The sequence below is a fragment of the Anolis carolinensis genome, chromosome 4 (genome assembly GCF_035594765.1).
Source record: "Anolis carolinensis isolate JA03-04 chromosome 4, rAnoCar3.1.pri, whole genome shotgun sequence".
In the NCBI taxonomy this organism is placed as follows: Eukaryota; Metazoa; Chordata; class Lepidosauria; order Squamata; family Dactyloidae; genus Anolis; species Anolis carolinensis.
In genome coordinates, this window is record NC_085844.1 from 60,719,692 (window position 1) to 60,739,158 (window position 19,467).

At 39.3% G+C, this 19,467-nt stretch overlaps 1 long non-coding RNA gene across 1 annotated transcript in view; it reads right to left on the bottom strand.

The window, feature by feature from the left end:
- LOC134298909 (uncharacterized) overlaps nucleotides 1-15,320 on the bottom strand; it is a 103,557-nt gene extending 88,237 nt beyond the window's left edge. The window contains exon 1 of the long non-coding RNA XR_010006030.1: nucleotides 14,307-15,320. This is a non-coding gene — a long non-coding RNA (uncharacterized LOC134298909). The remainder of the gene's footprint in view (nucleotides 1-14,306) is intronic.
- Between the last annotated feature and the right edge of the window lie 4,147 nt (nucleotides 15,321-19,467).

A 19,467-nucleotide genomic window follows, 5' to 3' on the forward strand; every position in this document is an offset into this window, starting at 1 on the left:
TAATATTTACAGCAGCATGTTTTTAAAGGTTGTCTTTTCATGTCTCTCTCTTGTAAAGCTGTCTTATGTACTTCAAATGTTATTTATATGTCCTTCATAATATTTCAGAAAAACATGCATTTAACTGGGTTTCATTGTCCCACTAAATAATATTCTTGTTGCTTAGTAACAATTCCCGAGATCCCCACAAGTCCTCTCAGTGGCACTACAATCTGCCCAAATCCTTGCTCTGGCACCATTTTGCATCATCTCCTGCTATTATCCCAACTCCCAACCCCAATTTGTTTCTGCTGATGGAATCCAATTTTGTAAATGAGCTGATACATGGCAACGCAAGTAACCAGCTGTGTAAAATAAGCACCTCTTTTGAAATATACATGCTTGGTGGCTGTTGTTGCTGTTGTTTTACTTGCATTTGCAAGAGCATGATGTGACAAGTAGTGTTGGATGTACAGTAGAGTCTCACTTATCCAAGCTAAACAGGCTTGCAGAAGCTTGGATAAGCGAATATCTTGGATAATAAGGAGGGATTAAGGAAAAACCTATTAAACGTAAAATTAGGTTATGATTTTACAAATTAAGCATCAAAACATCATGTTATATGACAAATTTGACAGAAAAAGTAGTTCAGTACGCAGTAATGCTATGTTGTAATTACTGTATTTACGAATTTAGCACCAAAATATCACGATATATTGAAAACTTTGACTACAAAAAATGGCTTGGATAATCCAGAGGCTTGGATAAGTGAGGCTTGGATAAGTGAGCCTCTACTGTAGTTGTAGTCTGAGAAAGTTGCTATTAAACATATTTTGACATACAATTTCCTACCTGTTTCCCATTGACAGGTCAGGTACATCTTGGCTTTATTTAATTGCTTAATTGGGAGTTCTGTTACGTTATTTGATTGCCATTTTGATAAAACAACTCCTTGATTTATTAAGGGAAGCACATGACTGTTTCTGTTGACAAAGATTAGGACTAAACTGTCCAGGATTGGGAGGGAAACACACAATTATGCTTAAAATAATCATTTGCAAATCATTTGTATCTGCATAGAAAACTTGCCATCTCCTATTCACAACCAAAATGGAAAACCTAGAAAAAATACATTCAAGGGAACAAATATCCTGACAATCCTTCACATTGCATAGCTGGTGATTAAATTTTGTTCTGGTGATTTGGTCCTTGTTTCATGTATTGCATTTTGTTGCCAAGAACTTGTTCTAGAAAAGTGGGACGAAAACGCTGAAAATACATACATACATAATAGTCAAATCATATTAGAAAGACATGTAAGAAAGGGAGTTACAATTGATTTTTGGCTTTTTTGAGAAAAGCAAAGATTTGATTTCAATTACATTTTGCAAAACCAAAAAAACAAAGATTTCTAGTTTTCACTGTGGTTCATTCATGCAAGAATATGCCCAAATATTGATACAAACCCCTTTCCTCATGATTTCTAAGAATGATTGGACAATAATATATCTATGGTTGCTTTAAATATAAGACCTACAAGCCACTCTAAACACCTTTGCAGAAGCATACGAGAAGCTCGGCCTCTCCTTGAACAACGAGAAAACCAAAGTGCTCTTCCAGCAGTCACCAGCCAATCCCTCTGCAATGCCAGGAATACAGCTTAATGGTGTAACATTAGAAAATGTTGACCATTTACGCTACTTTGCCAGCCAGCTCTCCACAATAGTTAACATTGACAATGAAATACAACACCGACTGAGCTCTGTGAGTGCAGCATTTCTCTGAATGAAGCAGAGAGTATTTGAGGATTGGGACATCTGTAGAGATACCAAGGTGCTTCTTTATGAAGCTATTGTCCTCCCAACCCTGCTATACACCTGCGAAACGTGGACTGCCTAGAGATATCACACTCAACTCCTGGAACAATTCCATCAGTGTTGCCTTCAAAAAATCCTGAAAATCTCTTGGGAAGACAGGTGGACAAATGTCAGCATGCTGGAAGAAGAAAAGACCACCAGCACTGAGGCAATGCTGGACTGGCCACGTTGTCTGAATGCCCGATCACAGTCTCCCATAGCAGTTACTATACTCCCAACTCAAGAACTGGAAATGTAATGTTGGTGGACAGGAAAAGAGATTTAAAAATGTGCTTAATGGTAACCTTAAAAACTGTGGCATAGACATTGAGAACTGGGAAGCCCTGGCCCTTGAGTACTCTAAATGGAGGTCAGCTGTGACCAGCAGTGCTGCAGAATTCAAAGAGGCATGAGTGGAGGGCTTAAGGGAGAAATGTGCCAAGAGGAAGGAGCATCAAGCCAACCCTGACTGGGACCACCTTCTACCTGGAAACCTATGTTCTCACTGTGAAAGAACATGCGGGTCAAGAATAGGTCTCTACAGCCACCTCTGCATCCACCACCAAGACACTACACTTGGAGGGCCATCTTCCTCAGACTATGAGGGATCACTTAAGTGAGTAAATGAGTCTTTGAGAAAAACAAAGATTTGATTTCAATTACATTTTGTAAAAACAAAAAAACAAAAAAACAAAAAAACAAAGCTTCCCAGTTTTCATTATGGTTCATTAATGGAAGAATATCCCTAAATATTCATGCAAACCCCTTTCCTCAAGATTTTTAAGAATGATTGGACAAGAATATATCTATATTTTAATTTTGTATTGTTCTTATGGCATCGAATAGCTGCCGACATGTAAAGCCACCTTGAGTCTCCTGTGGGGTAGAGAAAGGCGGGATAGAAATAGCGTAAATAAATAGAAATAGTTTTAAATATAGGATATTGATTAGGAATTGTGCATTTGAAACAAGATTTGAAAATGTTCGTTTTTGGATTACAAGTTGGAGAATCTCGTGCTTGCAGGAGTTATAGTTCGAAAAATACAGTTACAAAAGCCTTGGCAGTTGGAAGAATTCGGCATACAGGATTGTGATCATATTCTTGTAAACTATCATATCAGTTACAAAATGCAAAGCAAAGTACATTATCTCTCTCAAGCTAGTGCTCCATTGGCAGGGTATTTTTTGATGAAGCTGTAGTAGTCAGGCATATTACATGAATTCTCATTTGCATTTTGAAGCGGTACTGTTCCCCCAAAGGAAAGCATATTTGCTCGCTCGCTCTCTCTCTCTCTCTCTCTCTCTCTCTCTCTCTCTCTCTCTCTCTCTCTCTTGTCCCAAGAAACTCAAAGCACAACCCGACTTCATGCCTCCCAAATAGGTATGTTGAAGATTAAGATATATATTTCATTTAGTTCCTTTCATTCTTCTCATCTTACAGAGCTCACTAGTGTCAATTGACTTTTATGCTTGTTGAAGAGTTCAGAGATATTTCAAGAGAAAAGTGCATAGTTTCAGAGTGCGTTATTGTTCCCACCATCTCAGCCAGTGTCTTGGGAAGTGCAAAGTAGCTGTTTGTAGTTTTGTGCCTACTTCAGATAAGCCAAGCTACTGTCTTTGCCCTGCTTAACCTTTTATGTATTCCTGATTCATCACAATGTAAGGAAATATGTTGGAGGGCTGCTATTTCCTGAGCATATCAGACTTCTGACCTTGCAGTTGCTGTAAGTCAATCACAGTGTCACCTCCTACTGTGCTGCATCATGTTATAAATAAAGGTACCTTGCTCATCACCTGTCAACAAACTGCCAGCACAATTTCTCTTCCTGGCACCAAGAAAGTCATAATGTAGGCTCAGTTCTGATCACTGAAACCCTCCACTTGGTTCAGAGACACACTACAGCAAAGAAAGACTTTCTCACTTGGCATGGAAACTGAGTTTGCATAAAAAGAGGGTGAGGGTGGTAATAACAAGGGATGTCTTTGGACCTGTGTAACTCCATTAATCTTAGATCAGTCTTGCCAAGAGACATTTCAAACCCCAAATATCTAAAGTCATAGTGTTGTAGTCGAAATGTTCAAGTTTTTCACCTGCAGTATTCAATCCATCATCATCTTGTGGGAGAGATGGAAATGTGCTACACACCCTATGGACTTCATGACAAATGTGTTAGCCTGTCTTGCAAAATGGTTCTGGAAGCTTTCTAATATCCAGTTGCACCAGAAATAATATCTTTCCCTGGCTTGCAATGAATTTGCTTCCACTCTCCAAACACCCTCCTCTCTACCCTGAACTTTTTTTGAAAGAGAAAATCTAGGAGGGGGAAAAACAGTTGCTAAGGGACCGCTGCCACTGTTCTTAAAGCTGGATCCTGTTCTGTCTCTTCCTGGTGATAGATCTCAAATTAATTATTATTCAGGAGCTGGAATTCTTGATTTATATCGCTAATAAGTATGTACTTTGTGTTGCTGCCAATGCAAGCTGCTTGGAATGCAGGATTGAAAGTCTGTGAATTGATATATACACATACCACAGACCTTCCTAAGCTCCAGAGGCAGACAATGCTGTAAAAATAAAAACGTCATATATCATGGATCCAACTGTCCACTCTTTCCACGCAACACAGTACAATTTGGTCAGTTAGCCCCTCCTATTTGGCACCTGCCTCATCCAACGCTCTCACTTCCTTGGAAAACATGGATATTTTGTTATGCCTCCTGCATACCAATGATTATACTCATGAAAAGACTATGTTTTCAAATTGCTTCTTTGACATCGCTGCAGTTGGGTGAGCTCGCTAAAGCAGCAAGATGTTTGGAAACCAAATTCGAACAGAGATCCAAGCAAATGCTATCCTCTAAAGGAATGTACAATCAAAACGTCAGCAGCAGCATTTGTTCAAAGAGGCACGCTGTAAACTCAGAGGGACTGTTAAGCAAAACATACTGGAACGGTTGATGAACAGGCTTTTCTCCCGCACCCCCTCTTCCCCTACTCTATTTGGTTAGTGAGATAAATTGAGAATGAAAGAAGATTCCTGTCCTTGAGAAAAGTTTATTTTTCTCCAAAATTACAATGTGGATAAGATTTCAGATACTGACTTATGTGTCCTTTCTTTAGAACAAGATTCAGGCTCCAAGAGAACATGATATACTTTGCTTAATGAAATGGTTTTGTAAACGTCAACCTACATAAAAGACATTTACTTAGTTGCCAGTCTGGACCAGCTGTCAATAATCTTCAAGTCTGAATTTAAGGTGCTTGTGATGACATTTAAAGCCCTAAACAGCTTGGCACCTTGATACTGGATATAAAAAGCACGTCTCCCTGTAAGTACCTGCCTGAAGATTGAGGTCTGGTATGAGGACTCTTCTCTGTGACCCACCAGTAAGGTCAATATACTGTCTGAGGATGTGGATGTGTGAGAGAGATTTCACACTATAATACCCTCCAACTAGTTTCATTTATATGTCAAGTTAAAACATGAAGTCTAGTTTCCAACAGATGTCACAACCTCTGAGGATGCCTACCATAGATGTGGGTGAAACATCAGAAGAGAATGCTCTGGGACATGGCCAGGCATCCAGTAAAATGTGACTGTTTATTAAAGCCCCTAGGGCTCACTGATTTATTTCAAATAATGTTAATGTGCTTCATCTGTTGTTGCTGTATGCCTTCAAGCTGTTTCTGACTTATAGTGACCCTAAGGCGAAACAGTCGTCCAGCCTCAGTTCAAGAATCCCCAGGGAAAGAGACACCATTGGAAGAGATACCCATAGGGCAGTGCTTCTCAACCTGTGAGTCCCCAGGTGTTTTGGCCTACAACTCCCAGAAATCCCAGCCAGTTTACCAGCTGATTGGATTTCTGGGAGTTGAAGGCCAAAACACCTGGGGACACACAGGTTGAGAAGCACTGCCATAGGGCGTTGATCTACAGCCAGGCAGCAACATACAATCAAAGCACCCCTGGATAGCCATCCAGTCTCTGTTTAAAATCCTCCAAAGAGATGTAATCACTATAGAAGTGGAATGCTGGTGCTATTCAAGTGTAAGTATTGCTACAACTTTTATAATCTGCAAAAAATTGTTGATTGAGTTGCAGTAATTATCAGTAAAATGGGGAAGTTTCTAATTATGAAAATAAAATGTTTATGATTATACACATGGAGCTGCTATAGAGGAAACTAAACAAGAATCAACTGTAGAACATAAGAAGTATAATTGGGGTGGGGGGGATCCAAACCTCAATTTAAAGATTTTATTTTATATAGACTACATATATTGTATGAAAATTTTATAAGGAGTTGGTTTAACTAGTAAAATTGAATTACCACGTCGCAAAAGGATGCATGTCTAAAAAACATGTCACCAACATGTAAAGTTTGGGAAACTCTGCTTTAGGACATACTATTTGATTTTATCTGTCCTCTTGGCAGTTCCCATTATCAGTTTTATCACTTTGCCCAATGCCAAGCAATCTTGATCAGCTCAGCTTTCACCCTCCATTCAAAGCTGATTGCCTCTTTAGAATCATCACAAGCATCAGCTCTGAAGTTGATGCTTCCCTTGGAAGGCAGCTTATTAGTTTCTTGGAGGCCTTCATATGTATTCCTATTACTTTGCTTGATTTAATGAACAAGAGCCATCTGGACTCATGCTTGGCCGTGTTTGCACCTGCGACTGCATCTGCCCTGTCTGGCCACATCAGGTGGATATTAACTTGTAAGACATGTCCTGGTATTAAAGAAAAGGCGGAAGGCAGGAAGCTGCAGTTGCAACAGCAGCCATAACAGATGGCTGATGGAGTGATCAGGGTTGAAACAATAGAGTGAAGACTTCCATGTGGGATACCTGATAAGTGATCCTCAAAAATAGAGGTTTCTGTCAGTATCAATTTGCAAAGTCAACACACATTTAAATTGCACTTCCAATCCATCACTCAGGTGGCAAACATCAAAATCTAGCAAATGGAAAGGAAGGTTTAATGCATACTCCAGTGATCAGCACCCAATCAGTTAGTCCCATTCATTCTGAGGAATATACTGCATATCTGAAAGTGAAAAAATGAGAATAGTAACACCTTAAAGACTAATTTATTCATTGGGGAATAAATTTCAAGATAGGGCTTCACAATGACATAGTTCCTCAATAGTCTAGAAAAATATTCCCTCCCCTTCTGATTAAATAATGGGAAACATAATATAAAATAAGAAAAACATGTGTGAATACTGGAATCATAACTTACCTTAAATAATGTCTTAATTTTCCAAACAGTTCTTGATTCAAGGAAAGGAAACTCAGAAGAATTTAAACTTGGACAATCTGATTGAATGCCCATTTAATATGAATTAAAAGTAAGAGGAGATTAAACAAAGAAGCCATATCCAGACTACTACTGGCTTCTCCTTTTAGCATCTGTTTTTATATAACAATTACAATATTCTACACATATACAGACATTAAAACACACGCACACACCAGTCTCTCTGGCCTGGTTTAACATGCATGATAGAAAAAAGAAAGTATGTAGTCGAGAAGAAGAAAACAAAGACCCATTTTAATTATTTAATTGTTCTGGTAATTGAATGGAACAAGAACTGAGGAACCAATGGTTTCTGGGACAGGAAAAAGCAAAAAGCTGTTAGTCTCAATCAGGGAACTCAGATGGATCACAGTAGATACCTAGGTCCTTACATTCTATTTTTTATATAGACAGCTAGATAGATAGATAGTATTTCGACAATACCCCTGTTCTCATAGTCTTCTCCAGTCTGTGCCCTCCAGTTGAGTAGAGATTATGGGAATTGTAAACAGCACTTCCATGCAGGGTTACTCAGACAAATACTGTATTTCATCACATAATAGTCGCGCCACCCTTTTGGGAAAAGCAAAATCAATATTTTGCTCTTGCCCATATAAAAGTCACATCCTTAGTTCACTCACTTGGATCAGTAAGTTAAGGGTGTTACTGCTCTCTTGGCACAACAGGGCTTGACTAAACTCCCACCTGAGTCAAGCCCCACAGTGTCATGAAAAGAAGGCAGGGGGTGGCAGAGTTGCCACTTTGGCAGCCAGGCAGCCACATGAGTGAGTGACACTTCATCCACCCACATGGCTTTGTAGTTCCAAGGGGAACTCACCCACCCACTCGCCTTTCCTTTCCAAGCTATGCTTTGAGGGCAAGTTCACCCACCTTATTAAGGTACATGGATACGTTCTGGTGGGATCACTACCAGGTGTGAAAAAGAGAAAAAGACTCACCCTGTTTAGATACAGCCCACAAGCTTAGAAATTAGGGTCAGCAATTTTGGCTCACTCCCGAAGGAATATAACTGGGAAGTGTTTGTTGTATGTTTTTAAGCTTACTGAAAGTTTGCTTCTGAGTTTACTCGGTATAAGCTCCTAGGTTGCAGCCTATTTGATGCTGGCAAGTTTGTATTCCATGCTCATATCCATGAACCAGAAATAAAGATTGGAAGAAGATATATTTTCTGATGGAAAATATAGCATTAATGAAATGCTAGGACCATATGTGAGTTTGATACAGCAAAGAAACTGTGACTGTATAATTACTAGAAAGATTGCATTGAAGTTGCTGTTTTTCATTAACCCTGCTGCACAAGAATGAAATTTCAGTTTTGCATTTCTTCTACTTGTGTTGCTCATTTTTGAATATACAAAGGGCTAATCTTCAGCTTGTCTGCATGCATCATCAAACCGTAACACACCTGACAACTACACCCTCAAAGAGACTATTACATAGTGAAAAAAGCCACTGAAGGGGGGCTTTTTTCACTGTATAATTGTCACACACTCCTTTTCCCCCCAAAAGAGGGAATGAAACTATTATACAGTGAAATACAGTAATGCATTTTTCTGTTCTGCTTAACCTAAAACAAATCATAATGGACATGTCATAATCAATGCCTCATATCATCTAGCTATATGCAGCTTAGTCCAGTTAGCTTTGCACTGGATTGCAGCCATATAAAGCCTCTAGTTTTCAGTGTACAAAATGAAGCCAATTTTAACTTTTAAAGCTCTCTTTGAAAACTTAGCCTAAGAGGATTACAGCTTAGTGTTAACTGTTCTGATCCTATTTAAATCATCAGGCATTGCCAGTATGTGTTTACAATTGTAGCCTTCATCGTGTTATCAGAACAGTTAATATTATTTCTCTCATAGTCCCAAAATTAAACACATCTTTGAACATGCTGCTGAAATATTTTCTTTTTACTGGCCAAGCTGTAAGTTAGGTATGCAGCTTCTGAATGCTATGTTAGCTCATTAAGTGGTCTATATTGGTTTCAAACAGATGCTGCTTACAGCTCTCTCCATGGCAGCATCATAAGATGTAGATTGTCCTTTATTCAACTTTTCTGAATGCAGCTTGTAAGCTCCTAATGATACCTGATGGAACATCAGAGGATGGCTTTGAAGGGTGAAACATATGCTTTCTAAGTAGATCTGTCTTCTATAGTCCAAGCTTGCTGATGTCTCCAAACTGCATACTGATTTCTATTGCTCTGATTTGCATTTGCATTGGGTAAGCTCCACGTAAGCAACATAGGGAATAGTAATATGTAATCATCTAGAGTTACCAAAGATGCATCAAGAGTGCAAGTGTTTGTTCTTCTGTTTCAATTCCTGCACTGCAACCAGACATTCAGGAAATTTCTGGAAAAAACGTACCTGAAAAACACATTGGTGTTTCCATCTTGATTATATTGGTTTACATCAGTGGTTCTCAACCTGTGAGTCCCCAGATATTTTGGCCTTCAACTCCCAGAAATCCTAATAGCAGGTAAACTGCCTGGGATTTCTGGGAGTTGTAGGCCAAAACGCCTGAGGACCCACAGGTTGAGAACCACTGGTTTACATGAACTACCAGCCCTGTGTGAGTCTTATGCATATACAATTGGTGATATGAAGTGGAATGTTTTGGTCCAGGGCAGTGTAGAGACACATCTTTCGCCCTTCAGACCATCATCAAATGCCTCTCAAGTATAATTGGAAGCTCTCAGGTTGCACTTAGGAAAGGTATGGGGCAATCTATGTTTATCTTATAAAGAGCATTGAAAATTAGCATCCTCTTGATGTCTTCTCCATGTCATGCTTATCTCGGTACTCCTCCACTTCCTTGTAGAGACTAAGACCAGATGCTATTTTGCAATAACCCTGTGCAGAAAATCACAGTAAACTTAATTGCTGTGAGAGGCATAACGCTATAGATCATCCCTCCATGACAGATACTGTACATTCAGCCTTTGTGTGTGTACATATTTTAGAATACTGTTGTTGAACCATGGCTCACACACACCCAAAAAAGATTTATAGTCCATCAAGAGACTCCAAGCAAATAGTATGATTTTTTCCTTTTTTTTTTATTAAAATGTTTTCCGCAGACCCTAAGTTGCAAAATGCTGAATTGCTAGAGGTTCCAGAACAGATCTCATAGCTACCCCTTTAATAAAATGTATCGATTTGATTACTTCTGCATAATTTGTATCTTTTCTGTACTGTGTCAGTCCCTAAAAGTATAAACTGTATAAACTATATCAAATGCATGTAACAAAATATCTTTTGATGACAGCCACCTTTCTGTGCCCCCAGTTTACATATTCACTGGGGAAGGAGATGACGGCCAGGATCCCTCCAGCTATTTCCCAAGCCAGATAGCTATCAGAATCTTTGTGTGTATATGTAGACAGAAGATCCTCTCTGTCAACAAAATAAGCTCAGGATGTTTGTCCTTTTAACTTAAGGTTGTGAATTTGCCACTCCCACAGAAGCAGGGGCTCATTAACTCTCTATGCTGGCAGCCAAACCCTTGATTATCTGAAATCCCCACTTTTGTCTTTTGTGGCTTTTTCTCACATGCAACCAGACACTTGAGTTAATCGGGGACTCATCAGCATATCCACACCATCACTCCCTCCTGGACTCTGCCCTCCCAGGGGGATCCCTGCAATGGACTGGCTCTTTGAACTAACCAAACACCAGCTGTCATTCTTCCCTCCATGTGAATCTCCTCGTGCAGGCTGTGATGTCAAGGGAGCACCCAGCCATTGCGGGCACAGATCCTAACATGCCTCTTTTTCAGCCAATCAGGGAAGGGAACAGGAAGTCTGAATAGCTGTCAGAAATATATAAAATGTCATGTATTTCTCTGCGAGTTTATGCTTGTATCTTTTGAGGCAAATTGCTTGTACTTGCATCCTTTTTGGACAAATTGTAATAAACCTTTGTGGCTTTGTCTGGGCAGTTTGTTTCTCTGTCCTGGCTGATCTGGGTTAGCAGATGCTCACTGGGCACAGACCTCTTAACCACAGCCCTAGTTGAAATCACTACAATACCACCACAATAAATTGGCCATAGTACAAATAAAACACAGCAGGGATAAGAATTAAAGCAAAACCAGATGGTTCACACAAGCATAGATCTCCTTGGAAGAAAGAAAGCCACTCATCCACCTGTGTATTTGGCAGAAAATACATTCCATCCTCCAAATATTATACTGTATTTGTCTTTCACAATAAGAAATGCATTGGTTGGCAGAATGCTGTAACACTCCGAACATAATTTCTTTACTGAAATTAAATCTGGAGCTTCTATGTAATTACTCTGAGCAATCAGTCACACTTAGGGATGTGCCTAGTTTTCAGGGCTCCTCATTTGCATCAATGGTGTGAGAAGAAAAGTGAATGGGAGGCTTAAACTGGCGTAAACTGCCATGGCTCAAAGCTAAGGAATTGTGGAAATTGTAGTTTACAAGGGCTGTAGCTGTGTCCACTAAAGACTGCTTCTGCTTTTTTAAATTATTTTAAATTATTCAGAAATGATAAACCTAGCTTTTATTTCTTTTTGTGGTATTGTGGGCTTGCAAGCTTTGCAAAGCACTAACTAGTTAAATATTGTGCCTTATTTTATCTGTGTGAATACATATATTTTGTGTCAGGTGTTTCAACACCATAGAATCATTTTTAAAAAAATAACAACATTATTGTATTATTGCCTTGCTTGAACTCAATGTTGTTGTCAGATAATAAAAACATATTTCTGGTTTATCATTAAAAAAAAAAGACTGCTTCTGCTTGACCAAACTACAACTGCCATGATTACTTGTTTCAGAGTTAAGACAAAGTGTGGTTTTGTAGAAGGTGTGGGATTGCTACCCCTATCAACCCTACCCAGTATAGCCAAGAGTGAGGAATGATAGGAATGGCAGTAAATGATATCTTGAGTACCATACAATCAACACTTATAGTGACTTATAGGCATGATTTTCATGAGTACATACCATCATACACAGAAATTTGTTTTCGGGTAAATTAGTTATTTAATATACAGTGATACCTTGAGTTAAGAGTTTAATTTGTTTTGTGATCAAGCTCTTGACTCAAATTGCTCTTATCACGAAATGCTATTCATTCATTTTGGGGGCCTAAAACACCACCACCACCATTTCTGTTACACGTTTTAAATAAGAAAATGTACTTTATAAATAACAAATAATGTTTTAAAAACCCCTGCATATTCACATGGAACAATAACAAAAGAAAGATCAACTTTAAAATGGTAGAAGCACAAAGTTGTAGCAAGGAAGCACAAGGCACAAAATGAAGAGGCAGAAGTATAATAATAATAATAAAACTTTATTTATACCCCGCCACCATCTCCCCAACGGGGACTCGGGCGGCTTACATGGGGCCGTGCCCAGGACAAGTAGTATGATTTTCTTCATACTGTACTCATTCCAGCCTCCCTCCCTCTCTCTCTTCATGAAGCCAAACATACCAGGAATAAAAAGCGCACAAAACAACTAAGCCAAGTTTCTGCAAAGTGGATAGCAACCTCCCATAGCAGACAAGAGCATAAGGCCACCTTGAGTCTCCTTTGGGTTTGAGAAAGACGGGATATAAATATGGTAAGTATATATATATATATATATATATATATATATATATATATATATATATATATATTGAATGTATGCAACCAGCCAGAAAAGCTGGGGTTAAATCCACCTGATAGGTATAGTCGAGGGACAGGTATCACTTCACTGTCTATCTTCACAGACCACCATGGGCCAACACCTCAACCCTGAGAGCAATCCAAACTATCTGGATTGCTTGCCCTGGTCAGTCTTAACAGAAAGGTCATTCTGGGGTGCTCCCTCCCAAACCACAGAGTTTTACATGAGTGAGAAACTCTCATTTTGCCTGAAGGGAGGTCCTTTTCCCAGCCTACCAAGGTAGAACCTAAAGAGATTGTTCCAGGAGTCGGCCATTCACGCACAAAGGGAATATTGTGGTAACTACCTAATCTAATGTACATTTTTAATATCATGTCATAGACAATGTATTTAAGTGACCAATTTTCACCTTTAACAGAAACAGTGTGGGGTAAAAAAAAAACCCAAATTTAACATGGGGGAGGAAAATTCCTATCTGGCCGTTACGCGACCAGTTCTAAACTCACACTATCCTGAGGATGGGAGGGTGGGTTGCACAAGTTGGAAAATGAGGACATTGCGAGGTGCGGGCCCTATTTATATGTCCCTCCAACCCTCATCATGTGAAGCGGGAAGGCTTAAATCAATGAACCCCCCCAAAGTCCTATCTGGCCTCCGTCCACAGCCTTAAGAAAGCTCAGAGCATTCTTGGGGATCAATCTCAACCAGGATATTTTTTTGGAATTATTACCATCTGGCAGATGGTACAGAGTGACAAAGACAAGGACAAACATACTGTGAAAGAGCTTTTATTCTAGAGTTGTGGCTATGCTGAACTCCACAGTTTCACATTGATGTGCCATTGGGGGCTGGTGGGGGGGGGGGGTGTAGAGGGATGGGTCTATTGTTTTGTAGTGTGTAGTGTTTTAATTTCATTATGAAACCGCACAATGATGATAAAGCTATTCTATTCTATTTGAGTGGGCTTTCAAAAGCCTTCCCAATCTAGATTGTTGAATAATTGAGAAGACTCTGAAGGAATTCAGGCAGCATGGAGAAAGTGAGCAGGATTTCAGCTGCAGAAACAGGAATCTAAGCAGTTTCATTTGGAAACAATTTGCTTCCTAAAAGAAGTTTGGTCTTGACTAATTTAGGACCTGAGTTCAAAATAGTCATGTTGATTCTTTCGCAGAAGTCAGATATTTCTCTCTTTTATGTCTCCCCTGAAGTAGCAGCAAAGAGAAAATTAATAGCAGAAATGTTTCATAGCTTGAAGTTTACAGTTATCTGGTAAATAAATATATCGTTTCATAGAATCATAGAATAACAGAGTTGGAAGAGACCGCATGGGCCATCTGGTCCAACCCCCTGCCATACAGGGAAAGCACAAAATATCACTGACAGATGGCCAACCAACCTCTGTTTAAAAGTTTCCAAGAAAGGAGCTTCCACCACACTCAAGAGGTAGAACATTCCACTGTTGAACAGCTCGTATGCTTAATTTGAATTAAACTACCTGGCACCTTGAATTCCATCTGCAGATGCCTTCTGTCAACAGAAGATTGATGTCTCCATGCATTCTTCTCTTCTCTCTCTGTTAATATAATTAAGGCATTGTTGTTAAGTTCCAAATTTTTACCCATTAAAGTACAAAAAGTCCCTTTATATGTGTGGCTTTTCTGGGAAGCAAAGCAAAGGTTTTCTGTGAAGATTTCCATCTCAAATTCTAGAACTCCAACGCAGTAGATATTCATACACAAAAAAGACACTGGTGAAACAAGTAAGAGAAGTGCAATCTACTTTTCAAATATGATATAAAACGTAATGAGCTCATTACATTCTCCCTCCTCACCATTACATGATGGTTTACAACCAATAATAGTTTAAATCACAAATGTATCTATTCTGCCTCAGGATCAGAATTACCAGCCTTGATAAGATGAGCTCCATCAACATAAAAAAAGATTACAGGAAGCAGCAAACTGTCATTGCCTTCATATTACAGTTGAGAAACCATAGAAATAAAGTTCCCATCCTTGCAAAAATTATCTGCCTTTTTTAACACATGAAACTGGACCATGCTTCATGCACAAATATCACACCCTCTCCAAACATGTTTCCTGCCAGAAAGTGACATATTTGAAAAAGAAATGTTCCTGTTCATGTGGTGCTTCTCCGTGTGTGCAAGATGTCTAAAAACTATATGTATTGTTTGTGTGGAAAACTTTTGTGTAAACAGGAACTTCTCTTGAGGCATTTCACTATCCATGTGAGGAGAAGTAAAGACAGAGGGAAAGACGTTTAGGCTTTTGCTTGCTCCCACATTCAAGAAGGTGTCATAACATCTAAACGGGGCTATTGTACAGTGAATCATCCAAAAAGAGCTGAATATGGATCCGTTCTCTCTCTCTGGTTTATTCTAATATAACACATGTGGGATGCTCCAGATGATGATCCAACAATTTATATAACAAAAGGAATCTTCTGGAAAAGTTTTGAACACTGTGAAACTGGTAACCCAATTTGTTGCTTTTCCACATGCAGGTGGTCAACTGTAGACCCTTTTTGTATTTAGGCCATTTTGAAAGACCTTTAATTCTGAACTACAGCACAGGAATCATTGAAATAAAGTAATATATTTCCAGGAACTGAATTGCGTTTAAAATGAGAAAATTCCTTTGCAGCTTTTGAACAATAGTCTTCCTCAAAGGCACTAAAAGTTGTTAAATAAAAAGAACTGACTTCATGTAAATGACTGGTTCCTGGCAAGAAAGAAATGTGGTGTAATTTACCTAAACCTTTAATATTACATCAATGTGGAAAGTAATGTTACGAATCAATATAGACTGGGAAGGGAACTGTGAAGGGTATTGTATAAGCACAGCTGCTCCCCAATTTAATCGAAGCATTTTCTGGTAAAAGTGTCTGGTGAGCTGTTTCCTGTTAGTGTAAACAAACTGGCATAGATGGTGTTAAACAATGTGTTAAGGTTATGGAAACCCACAGTATTGTCACATTAAAATGTTTGTCCCCAACCAATCTTGCAAGTTGCCAAAGTGGAAGGATGTCTACTATCGACTGCTGATAGAAGACTTTAAAACTTTCTGACCACTTCAAGCAGTAGGCTACTCATTGAAGTTCCTGAGTTGCCATATGCCTCTGGTAATAAGAATCCAGAATTCTGTAGATAGCTAAGCCAAGGATTTTTTAAATGAAAAGAGAAAAGGAAAAGGAAAAATCCTTGCATACTTTATATTTAAAAGGTATTTTTCACCCACTTTTCTGGTAGGTAAATGGTGCCACAAAAGTACTGCCAGTAGAGTATCTGATACACCTTTAGTTCCTGTCATAAAACATCCAGATTTCAGGCACCGAATGATAAAAAGCAATAGGGTTTTTAAAACCCAAAAAACTAACTAGAATAAATTCTTAGAATTACTCTTAAATATAAAAAAGACACAATGTTCCCAATAATATGGCACAGGCACAAATGAAAATGTAAAGCAATTCCCCTGTTTGTGCATTAAAACAATCATAACTGGAAAATATCTGGACAAAAAATAGAACACTGATCCCCAGATATCAGAAAAATATATAGCTTGTCATACATCTACTACAATGCATAAACCACTTAAGTTTTTTTTTAAAAAAAACCACGTAAGTGGAACCATTTTATAACACATGCATAAAGAGACAACCCAACTAAAAAGAAAAGACGAAATGTAAAATAATAAGCTAGCAAATCAACCCTATAAAAGTATTGCATATTGAATTTAAGAAAGTAAATGTGAAAATAAAAATGAAATGAAAGTACCACCAACTGAGCTTAATGATCTCCTCATATGGGGACGAAATCTGCAGCATGCACTGGTTTGCCTTCTCCTTTAAGACGAAGCCTGCCTGCTCCTATTATACAATAAACTGCAACTCAGTTTATAAACCTCAGTCCTTTGGAGGTTCGGAATGACTAATACGGCAAAATGCAAAAAAGCAAACCCACCCCTACCCCCCAAAATCTTAATAAGTTTGTTGGTATAAAGAAGATGGGAGAATAAATACCCTATAATTTTGAATACCACAAATCCTGGTAAAAGTTGTTGCTCTCAAGACCAGCCTTCACAAAAAACAGGCATGAGTCAAATCCCACATGACCACAATCTCCAAACCCAACCCATTATAGAAAAAAAAGTCCAGTTAAAGAAAAAAAATGCCTAAAGCACCATGGTTTATTATTTAGAGGACAATGAGACTAACTTTAAAAAGCACATTAAACATTGAATCCAGTCCCCAAACCTAATCTCTTAACGCACAGATAAATAGATGCCCAGTTTTTTAAAGTATTAAATTTCAAAATAATTGCAACAGGTTTTTAGAGAAAACCAAGATAAGAAACAAAGCACACTAAAGGTTGCACTGTCTGGCTTTGATATGAAAATACTTTCAAAGCTAATCTAATGTACTTCCTTTGCCCTGTCAGTATTAACGGCTCTTAATGCTCTCGGTGACTATCAAAATTCCAAGGCACCATTAAAGTTCTATTTTTAGTATACACAAAGTGTTATGATTGAGCCTCATGGCTCTGTTACTGGCAGACGTGGGCGTAAGACTCCTCGAGAGTCAGATACTCTCGAGGAGCGAAAAAGAAAGAGACTGCGAGATATCTTTGCAGCACCATCTGACGAAGAGTCTTTTGAGGGGTTTACGGAGAGAATGGAGGAGGGGCTGGTTAGCTCGGAGGAGGATGAGATGGATTGGACTCGGGTGAGGGAGGAATTGGGTGCCACTGGCAATGATGGGATGGAAGATGAATGGGGACCTTCAGGATTAGACCCATGGACAAGCTGGAGGGATGGGACGGGATCCACAGCTGGGGATGCTGTGGGGCGTAGTCAGAGGTGTTCCAGCTCTGATGAGGAAAGTGATGAGGAAACGCCCGGGTTAAGGAGGGCAGCTGATAGTGATGAGGATTTGTAACTGGCATAAAATGAGGCTTGGGAGCAATTGCAAATTGCGTTGGGCAAGGTAATCTGGACGAACGCTTGGGATCTGTGTGGGACGCTTTCCTGAAGACTGGTGTGTTTTCATGTGCTGATACGTAAGTTGTTTTGGAATTTGGGGTCAGACGGCGGGAGGAATTGTGTGGGCTTTTGTTTGTGCAAACTTGTGCTTAATCTCATTAGCTTTGACCTTCCGTCGTCTTCTTGACGGACGCCATCTCCTGCTTTGGATTTCGGACTGAACTGACCACGGCTTGACTTCCCCCTACTCGGACTTGGTGAAACTACAAACGTCTGCTTCTGGCTTGAACTACGGAAAGGAACTGGGTCTACTCTACTGCTTCAATCCTCGGCTGATCTGTGTGTATTGGAAATCTTGCCTGCTGTGTGGAGGAGTGACTCAAGTTACTCAAAGCACAGTGCTGGCAGCAGAGAGGAATCTGCTGCCAATTAGCTGCATTCTTTTGAACACTTTGTTCCCCGGCTTTTGTTTTGTTTATCTCCAGGCTGAAGCAAGCTGTTTGTTTTTACCCGGATTAAACTTCGGTTTAATCCGGTTTATCTTTTGAGCATTTTTCCTTGCCCCTTTTTGCTTTTAAAGGCTAATACTGCCTGGCCCTTGTATTTTACGGGCATTTTGAGTTCTGTAATCCAATAAACTCTGTTATCTTCGATCTTGTGGCGTTCTGTCCTTGACACAAAGTTTTTGGATTTACACAGTTTGGATACAACTGTGAATGGAAAACATTTTTTTCTCCTCTAGTAGCATTTCATCTTGGCACAACTGCACTTGAGTCCAGCTATGATCTTCACTAGCTGAACATAAAGGAAAATCTTTCTCACATCATGTGCTTTGTAAGCACATTTGTCTTTGTTTGTATTGAATTGTATGAAAGAAATTCTTATTGTGGTTCTTCTGTTTCATTTCATTTCATTGGTGAAATTAACAGTTATTCTAAATTTGGTGATAATTGAGGATCCATTTGTAAATTTATTGATCTTTATTAATAGCCCTGGTAATATTATTCGTATATTTAGAATATGGCTTCACAATCTCTGAATGTGTATGGCCTACATACTACAGATTGGCTGATCTGACACACTGGACTTATCACATGAATCTGTTATTCCAATAAAGTCACGTTATCGTTGAGACTTTATTGAGCAGCCTCAATATCACACCTCTCTTCTTTTGCACAACTATGTCAACGCATCAACCTATGGTCCTTCAATTAGAACTACTATGCTTCTGAAGCAGCTACACTGACTCCCAGTTTGTTTCTGAGTTCAATTCAAGGTGCTGGCTTTAGCCTATGAAGCCCTAAAAGGTTTGGGCCCAGCTATTGAGGGATTGTATCTCCACCTACCAGCCCACACGGGCCCTGAAATCATCAGGAGAGGCCCTTCTTTTGGTCCCACTGCCAAGACAAGCGCAGTTGGTGGGAATGAGAGAGAGGGCCTTCTTGGTGGTGGCCCCGTGGCTCTGGAACTCCCTTCCCAAAGAGGTGTAATCAGCCCCCTCTTTACTGGCCTTTTGCTCACAGATTAAAACCTTTATGTGGAAGCAGGTCTTTCCCAGTAACCCAGAATAGACAATGACCAGGCAGCTATTGGTAAGGCACATCAATGAAGGCTATTTCGGATTGTCAATGTGTACATGGCCTAAAGAAGCAGAGCTTC